Source organism: Micropterus salmoides, unplaced genomic scaffold (assembly GCF_014851395.1).
Source record: "Micropterus salmoides isolate LMB-PRFRI ecotype aquatic unplaced genomic scaffold, ASM1485139v1 Ms_hic_scaffold_3, whole genome shotgun sequence".
In the NCBI taxonomy this organism is placed as follows: Eukaryota; Metazoa; Chordata; class Actinopteri; order Centrarchiformes; family Centrarchidae; genus Micropterus; species Micropterus salmoides.
This window is the reverse complement of record NW_024042261.1, coordinates 36,829,402-36,838,619: the sequence shown is the minus strand read 5'-3', so window position 1 is coordinate 36,838,619 and position 9,218 is coordinate 36,829,402. Positions and strand designations below refer to the sequence as shown.

Here is a 9,218-nt window from a genome sequence, read left to right as displayed (position 1 = left end):
AGAAACTCCTAAAGAAACACGTATGTATGTATTTATTTATTAGGATTAGCAAACAAATTTCAATTAGTCTGATCCCATCAGAAGATGTGCTGGCGTGTTTCTACAGGGACATCTGAATCTCAAAGTAGGGGATATCTGAAATCAAACCCCTCATTCAATATTAAAGGACAGGGTCTGGTTAGGATGTGGAAAAAATAAACTTTTCAACAACTGGCAACCCACTGTAACATGTCCTTTTACAAGGTTGGATGAATCTCAGAGGACCTGCGCTGAAACACCACTTCTCTAAGATTCTCATCATAGCTCTGCTGCTGCAGCTGTTGCTTTTGTTTGCAGAATTTAAAGTCCTAATTTATGTTTGTTTTTTCAAACATACATATAAATACTACAACAACAGTCACATGCTGATAGAATTGCATGATTTAGCAATGAAAAATCAAAAGCCCCCGTGTACCTGGAGAGATCTGCCGTTTGCTTCGCTACAGGCTACTGTACAGAGAATCTGTACAAAGACTCTTTATTTAAGGAACAACATGGCCTTTCCTCTGGTGCCACCTTCATGACTAACTTTACATTATTATTCCCACAAGTATGACCTTCCACCAATCTTGTGTTTTGGTGTGTAATGAACGTTACGGACTCACAGAGCCACCAATGAGGCTGTAGATGTCTAGTGTTGCTGTTCTTAAAGAGGTGGGATTATGCTTTTTGTCTATATCTTTTTTGTGCATGTAACAGGTTTGCAAAGTGAAAAAGCCCAAAGTCCAGCCCAAAGGGAGTTCCCATCTCCCACAGAAAACACTGCTCTGAACTGCCTGAAAACAGCTTGTCAAACAACAAACTTGTCAAGCGGCTAGCGGGGTCGGGCACGCCCTCAAAAACCAAGCCACTTCTGAGAAGTTTTGAGGTGAGATATCAGCTGTGTACAGTTTTACGAGAAGTGATGGCGGAACAAAAATGTGCTTGAATATTTTCGGAGTTGAGAAGCTCCGCAAGTGGCTGTGGGGGAAGCCTGTGCCAACCCACGGGAGGAGCGTGTGAGGCCGGCCAGCCGCCCGCTCACAGAGCCCTCTGCTCCCGCCGTCACACAGACCGCTGCAGCAACAACGGCAGAGGAAAACACAGCTGGAAGGTTTTCATACCGCTTATCTGTCTTTACATTCTGAGGAATGTTGAAATGCTTTAACTTAAAAAAGAGAAAGCTGTGTGGATCGCTGGTGTGTGTGTCGCATACGACAAGCTACGTATCTCTGGGTACTGTCTGCAATGGAAAACGGAGCAGGGCCGAGTAGAGTCCAGTCTATCGATTTGCGCTATGGTAGCATTTTTCGGCAAGGCAGCATAGATCGTCAGAACACCGGCAACAGTTCAACGTTTAGTCCTAAAAGACGATGCAACTCCGACTCTGTTTGGGTCTGGAAATTCACAATCACAACCTGTAAGTATGTTTTATTGGTTGTGAATTATATTTCAAATAAACACGGCAATGTAACTTCACAGTCTGTTCAAGTGCAGAGTTGTTGTAAATGTTGGCTAACACAGCTAAAGTTATAGCTATAATGCTAATGTTACACCTGATGTGAAAGCTACTGAGAAAACATTGAAATTGTTTGGCCAATTTTTATGTAAAATTGAGTTGAAATATGGTGATTTTTGTAGTGGTTTATTGTAAGATGTGGAACAATGATGTTGTGGACTTGAGAGTAACTTATACCATCTGCTAGGTTACGGTCTCAGTCTGAAGCGGCTTTGATTTGGATCACACTACCTTGTTTCTTACGACCCGCCCTTCTCTGCTTCTGATTGGCTAGTAGTCCTTACCTGGGAACTACGCATGTGCAACTCCCAACAAAGATTTTGTACAAGTAAGATGCATCACTCTGTAGCTCAAGAGCGGAGCGTTCAACACAGGGTGAAAAGAGGAGCTGCAGCAATGTGCAGTATGATTTTGAACCTGAAAATGAGCATTATACCACCTTTAATTCTTCTCTCCAAGTAATCAAACTCTCCAGATGAGTGGAGATTGGCGGAGGTGGAGACGAAACCCATCAGAAGCATCTGAGTGCTGAGAACTCTTTAGACCCTGGTGCCTGTTAATGTATTTATAACGAGCAGGAAAACGGACCAACACTTTAGCCTAAGAGCAAGAGAAAAACAAAGGGGATGGGAGTTTTTCCAGAAGGTCGCTGCTTGATCACAGCCTTGGAAAATATTGATGTTATTTTTCATCTTCTGAGAAGGAAATAACTGGTCATGACAAGATTGAATAGAGGAGGGGGTGAGACCGAGCGAGAGATGAGGGAGGTAGGGGAGGAGTGGAGGTTAGAATTACCAACACCAGCTCAAAGAGGTTGTTTGATGTTCAGATGCTGTGATAAATTTTTAATGTGGAGACTGTTAAATAAGTCCTGCACTCATTTGATTGCAAATCTCATTAGGGCTTTACAAAATCTACTTTATTAACAAAATCCATCAACATAATCTCTGTGTAAAGAGATTGAACACTACAAAACATTACAAAAAGCACACAGCAGTCATATTGTTACTGTCAACACATTCTTACTACCGACTTGTCACATATTGACGTTGGTCAAGGCCCTTTGGCGTCGCTTTGCAACGCCCTGGGTACTCCTTTTGAGTAATTTTTAGACGTTTAAGGCTTTGCGGTCAAGTTAGCAACGCTCGAAACGACACGGTATTAAAGTCGTGAAACGTTACAAGACTACTGGTTAAGGTTAGGAAAAGATCATGGTTTGGGTTTCACACAGGGCACGAACCCTGGTCTCCTGGTTCACAGTCGGGGTTCTGGCTCTCCATCCACCCTAACCACCTCCTTACTCTGCCTTTTCTGTTAAATATCACATACCTGCCTTTACTGTCAAAAACTGACGCTACAGGGCTTCCCCCAATGTGGTGAACTACGATGCTATAGGGATTCCCAGTGCGTTGCAAAGAGACTCTGATGGGTTCTTCTTCTTCTTCTTCTTCTTCTTCTTATTATTATTATGGAGACGACCATCACGAATTACTATTAGATAAAAAAATATCACTGGGCCAGATACTACACCTGATATTAATATTTTTTATTGTATCTCAATTAGATGTGTCATCTGGAATAGGAAATACACTTTAATGCATGTGTGAATACTTGCAGCACACAAGATCAGACTTGAGCTCCAGTTGCACACTTCATACTAAAAATACCTTCCAACCCTGTTTTAAGAATGCAGTGTGTTCACACATCACATGTAGTGACAACCTCACAGAATTATGGCCAACTCTGCTGCTCCATGCAGCTTTTTAGCCTCTTTTCGCTCACAGTGTTGGTTTTACTGCACACTTGCTGCCTGGTTCAGTCTGTTCCCAGCACCAGGCATTTGTGTTCTGTGGGGCCTTTTTCTTGGCCGGATTTCCCTCATAATAAACAAGAGGCACAAAATCATTAGTCTGGATCAATTATTATCAATCTGTATTCATTTTTCAATAATTTATTTACAAAAAGTACAAAATATATGAAAATGACAATATAGATTACATAGTTATAATTAAAGAAAATAAATATAGAATGGAAAAATAGAAGTGTAGTTAAGATCAACTTTAGTATCTTCCTATTCAGAACCTAGACAAAAGTCCTAGAGATTACTCAAAGACCCTCAAATTCACTCAGATTAGCCTACTAGAATCATGGGAAATTAAACTTAACATTATATTGATATTAAATTATATTTGACAATTATTCCAAATTCTTAAAGAGAGATAACTGACCCAATTTTGCCGGAGAGTCATTCACCCACTGGAATCAAGTCACTTCGTATTTCTTAAATATTAACCCTTATAACTGTAGCCACGTAGCCAACATGGCTGATTTCTAATCTGCGTCACCACTCAATGTTTCTACAGATTTCCCCAGTAAATGTAGATTAAATGTGGTCATTAAAAAGTCATTGACATAAAGGTTAGGTTTTTTTTTTTCACATCCAAATCCTCAAAATGACCCTGAGATGTGCTGCTATCAGCTGCTCCAACAATAAACTTCAACTTTGGAAAAAGAAGGAAAAAAAGGAAAGTAAAAATAAACTTTACTGGATTGTTAAGGTAGGCGAAGGTCAACAACAGGCAACCGAGCCCAGAGAAGCATAAACAATCAGGCGGTAGTGTCAAACGGTAGGTAGGGGTCGAAAACAAGGTCAGGCTGAAAACAGAGGCTGGGATAGACGATTGAAATGGGCAGGTCCACAGCTTATACAAGGGTAATTGGGGAATGAGTAGCAGGTGTGCGAGTGGGTGTCGTGATCAGTTACTGGAACTGACGGGAACACACTGAGAACCCTTGATGGTTGAATTAGGGATTAATTCTCCGCATGACTAATTTCCACAAGGGGTAAGAAAACATATTTTTGTAATTCAGGTAAAATAACCCTTTTAGTGTTGTAGAATATCAGTTAAACGATAAACTTAAGGAAATGATCAATGTGTTCCTTGAACCACTGTGTGAGAAGTGGAGGGAAGTGAGGAAAGAGAGGGAAAACTGGAAGACCTTTCCAAATATTTAAAAGTCAGATGGTGGGCGCAGAGAGCGTAGGAGATATGTAAATGTAGCCTGACAGTCCAGAGACATCCAGGGATAACTTCAGCAAAGAGGAAGCCTCGTAGGAGCTTTTAGACTCATCACAGACTGTTTACAACATCCCCCCCCCCTGCATTAAGCACTCAGAGATCTGGCTTTAAACCACAGCAGGATTCAGAGAAGCAGAGAGGAACCAGAATTCAGCCAGACAGCACTGGGATGACCCAATAATGTACGGGAGCAGTTATTTAAAACACTCAAGCTCTGATGTATTTTGCTGCGTCAGCACACGGAGGGGGAAAAAGTTTATGTGAAAAGGCTTTTTCCATGGTGTGAAATGCCTCTTCTCTACACGGCCTGATGCGATACGATTAAGGGAGGTCATGTTTTGATCGTATGCATTTCCAGAACAGTCTCACAGCATCTCTGATGATTTAAAAAGGAACATTCAGTGTTTTTTGCCTCAAATGTATAAAAACAAATCCCCAATAAAAATGATGAAAAATTGAAGCTGTGGGCTTCATACGGACTAAATCTTACAGCGAGTCCCAATAATTATGCCTCTGGTTTACTAGTATAGGCTTGCACACGTTTTTAGTTGTATAAAACATCATGAATAAGACAAAGGTATGGTTGGGGTAAAGGTTAATGTCAGCATCCTGTCCAGAGTGCTTCTGGATTTTCAGTGCATGCTGAATTAATAAAGCTGGGATGTGTAATGCAGTGCTTTGGCAGCTTTGTGGTTCAGGTTAAGTTCAGATGAAGTGAGAAGTGATTTTAAAGGCAACCAGCAGTTAATACCAGCAGGTGCATAATGATTCTCATTTGAATTAAAGATGTAAATGTTTCAGGATATTTTGTAGTGGGTGGATTAAACATTTAACATCACTCAACCCTCTTCCTCCTCCTCTGTTTCCCTTATTCTCATATATATGTTTGTGTTCCCTTACAAAACTTTTTGTACATGTATTTAGAAGGACACATTCATTAGTTTCATATTACTGGTGGTTGCCGGAGTAATTTCTTGTATTTGTTATTGTTCTGCAATGTAGCTGAATTTGCTGTGTTGTTCAGTGCCACAGGTGGAGGCTTCTGAAAAGAGGCCTGATGGGTGTTTTCCTATGAATGTAAAGTAGGAAAGTAAATTACAATGTTATCTGTCCCTAAAAAGAGAATTCACACTGGCAAATTACCTGAGTACACTAGAATGTCCTACACTAAGAAAAATACAGACAACAACAACACACAGACTGAGTGAACACAGCCTGGCCATAGCAAAGGGTCGACACAGACAGAGCTGGCTACCACAAGAGGAGAGACTTGTTTTGTTTTTACATTTAATACTGATTTCTTTTTTAAAATGTATTATTTTTTAATCAACTAATTATTTATTTAATTTTTGTATTAATATACACACACACGTTACGGTTTCATTTATCTATTTTATTTAAAAAATTTTAATATATATTTTTAACACACACGCTTACTGTTTTATTTTTTTATTTGTAATATATTTATATTTTTAACACACAAGCTTACTGTTTTATTTATTTTATTTTTAATATTTTTTTCAACACACACACACACGCTTGGAACTCTCAGATCTCTCAATGATTGTGTGAACTGCACTGGGCAGACAGAACATACCACTCTAAGAGGGGGGCGGAAAGTACCACTTTTGAAGATAGGGGGTAGAAGGTGTTGCTGGCCTTTTTAACACTTACTGTTTTATTTATTTATATTATGTATGGGGTTGATTGTTCTTATGTAGTTTGTATGATGCTTTGGCAATATTGTTGTTACACATTCATACCAATAAAGCTAATTTGAATTGAATGTAACAGATGTAAGCATGTCAGATCGTCAGGAGTGGCATGACCTGCAGAAAGTAGCTAAATTCACCCAAAGGAACAAAGTCATATCCTAAAAAAAGGAAAACTGCATCATATTGTTGTTTGGAGAGGTTTGGATACATTTCATTTTTGGATTTTCATTCTTCCTTTGGAAACCCTCCCGGTTGACATTAGACATTTTGACTCTGTTGGGGCTTTAAATCCAAACTACAAAGGTGCTTCAGGAAAGTCACTTCAAAGAATAATTTTGGTATTTTAAAATGTATTTCCACATATTTTTGTGTTAAAATGACCAAAAAGTACAAAATGTTTTGGAACCTGTGGAGTAAATGGCTTCAGCCAGCAGCTGTGAACAGGCTGCAGTGGCTACAACCTACTCCTTCGGGGCAATTTCCCCCATCGAAAATACTTCCACAAAAATGCTTGTTTTTGCCACCAACAGGCTCAGACTGTCATACCAGGTGTCTGACTGACGGAAATGATCCCTACTGCTGACAGCCTTTGTTTTTAATAGGAATCTGAAGTCATGCTCTGAAATCTCGTGAGAGGTGGGTTGTTGCAGGAAGGTGGAAGGAGGACGATGCTGGAAATGAGGGAGAGGAGATGTCGTGTATGTAGAGGAACTGCTACTAAGGTTTTATTTCCTAACGTTACTCCAACACAACAAACTGCTCACTCCATGATGATCTAGATGCAAGGGAATACACTTTTCTTGGGTGAAGAGGACTTTTTATAGCTCTGAAGTGTGAACAATGTTCTCTCTTCTTATTGCTCTATTTATATCGTGCCATCTCTGAACTGTGTTCATTTCCATCTTTCTCTCTTCCTTTTTTGCCTATACCCCCTCCTTCCACCTAATTTTCTCCTGCTTGTCAATCTCTTTTTGAATCTTTCTGTCCTCTTCCCACTCTCTACATTTTATCCACAGTTAATTGATTGTCACTAATCTATCTCGCTGCAAACCCTCTCACCTTATCTTCTCTCTGTCTCTTCCTCCCACCGTTAACAGCTGGACAGTCTGCGGGCAGGTGGAATGGAGAGATGCTGAGGGAGAAATAAAAACCATTAGAAGTGGAAGAATAGACATGAGGGTCCAACTGCAGAGCTCACTCCTGCGGACAGGAGTCGGGGGGCTTTTCCCCCCAAGGAATGAACTAAACAGGATTTAACAACATTCAGTTATTTCCACAAATTACTTTAAGTAGTGTTATTGAAAAGTTGTTTGTCAGGTAACAGCCAAGGGCCAAAACTAAAAGCCTAAATTTGGTTTCTTGTGTGTAAGGTCTGAATAAAATACTTAGACAAATGACCCTAAACACGGGTGATGTTAGGTAAAGTGCAGGTGAGCCTGTTGGTCAAGGTGGCATTAAAGGGAGAGTAAGTGATTCTGCAGAAGGATTGGTCAAATTTAAACTCCAATGCAAAGCAGATAAAACCCTCTCTTTAGGAACTCTCTCTGCCACCACTCTTGTGCACAACCACTTACGCCGCCTGTTGCTGATTGGCTGAAACAGTGTTGTGGGGAAGGCCCTTCTCTGTTTTCCAAAGCCTGGGCTGTGTAGGGAAACTGGAGTTTATTTTCAGAACACACACAAAACGGAGAGCTAGCAAACCGTCAGGAAATTCTGAATTTTATAAAGTGGATTGTGCAAGTGTGTATTCTAAGTGTATTACAATCAATTACTATCCCTTTAAAGTTAGTACGGGGCTATGAAACCGTGAACCATCGATTATAATAAATCTAAACCCTCTGGAATAAAGCTGAAAACATTAACCTCTCTTGGAATTAAGAATGGCGACAGAGAAATTGGCAGATGGATGCTGCTGTGATCCAGCTTACAGAAATAACAATAGTTACAGGGGCACTCCACTGAGACGATTGGCTCACAGAGGTTGCGGCAATATCTGATTAGTTTAACTGAGTCATCTGATTGAATTAGGCGCTGGAACAGAGAGAGACAGAGAGTAATTAATAAAAAGATAAGCATGAAGGCAGTCGTCTTTCCTGATTGAACTCATCGCTTCAGACTCACCTCACTCCTGCGGACCCCAGGGTGCAAGCCAAGAGCGAGCGTGGAGGGATCCCAGCAATGAGGTCTGCAATTGGATCCTTTTTGTAAAAGAAGAAAAGACTGGACAGGCAGGAGGAAAAGCTGGATTAAGACACATAAGTTAGCATATAGCCTCACAGTTGGAGATAAAAGTGAGTGTAGGGCTGGAATAGCAAGGGAATGATTAATATACAAAGTGATGACTAAATGGAGAGAGAGAGCAAACAGAACAGAGTGTGGACACTAGACTAATATGAGAATTAGTTCAGAATAATTAATTAAGCCATGAATGAGAGATGGTAGTTGCTCTCTTATTTGTGTCCTGTGTTCATGGTAATGAGGTTGATAAACCGATATATCAGACCATTGTTGCCCCTCACCAGATACGACGCCTCACAGCCTTTAAATAAACAGTCTGGGACATCTGCGGGGTGTTGCAATTTTCTTTAAGACTGTGCTTATTCTGTCATTAACTAATTGTTGATCTAAAGAAAGCAACAAACTATTTATACAGCACATTTCCAATGCAGTGCAGAAACTGAAAACTAAAATGACACAACAAAACATGAGGTAATGGGCCCATTGAAAATATGAAAAAAAATTACGAAAGGAACTTAAAAGGCTAAACAAGAATGTACATGAAAGCAGCTGAATGAGTTTTCAGTAGTCACTTAAAGATGACAGTGAAAAGTTGTTGTAAACTGTTCTTAAGCACCAAAGAACAAAGAGCAAGTCTTCATTTGAGGA

At 40.1% G+C, this 9,218-nt stretch overlaps 1 long non-coding RNA gene across 1 annotated transcript; it reads left to right on the top strand.

The window, feature by feature from the left end:
- The first annotated feature begins 4,300 nt into the window (after nucleotides 1-4,300).
- LOC119882327 lies at nucleotides 4,301-8,898 on the top strand. Its single transcript, XR_005440494.1, has 3 exons — nucleotides 4,301-4,381; nucleotides 6,935-7,054; nucleotides 7,430-8,898. It is a non-coding gene; the product is annotated as an uncharacterized LOC119882327 (long non-coding RNA).
- Nucleotides 8,899-9,218: the final 320 nt, after the last annotated feature.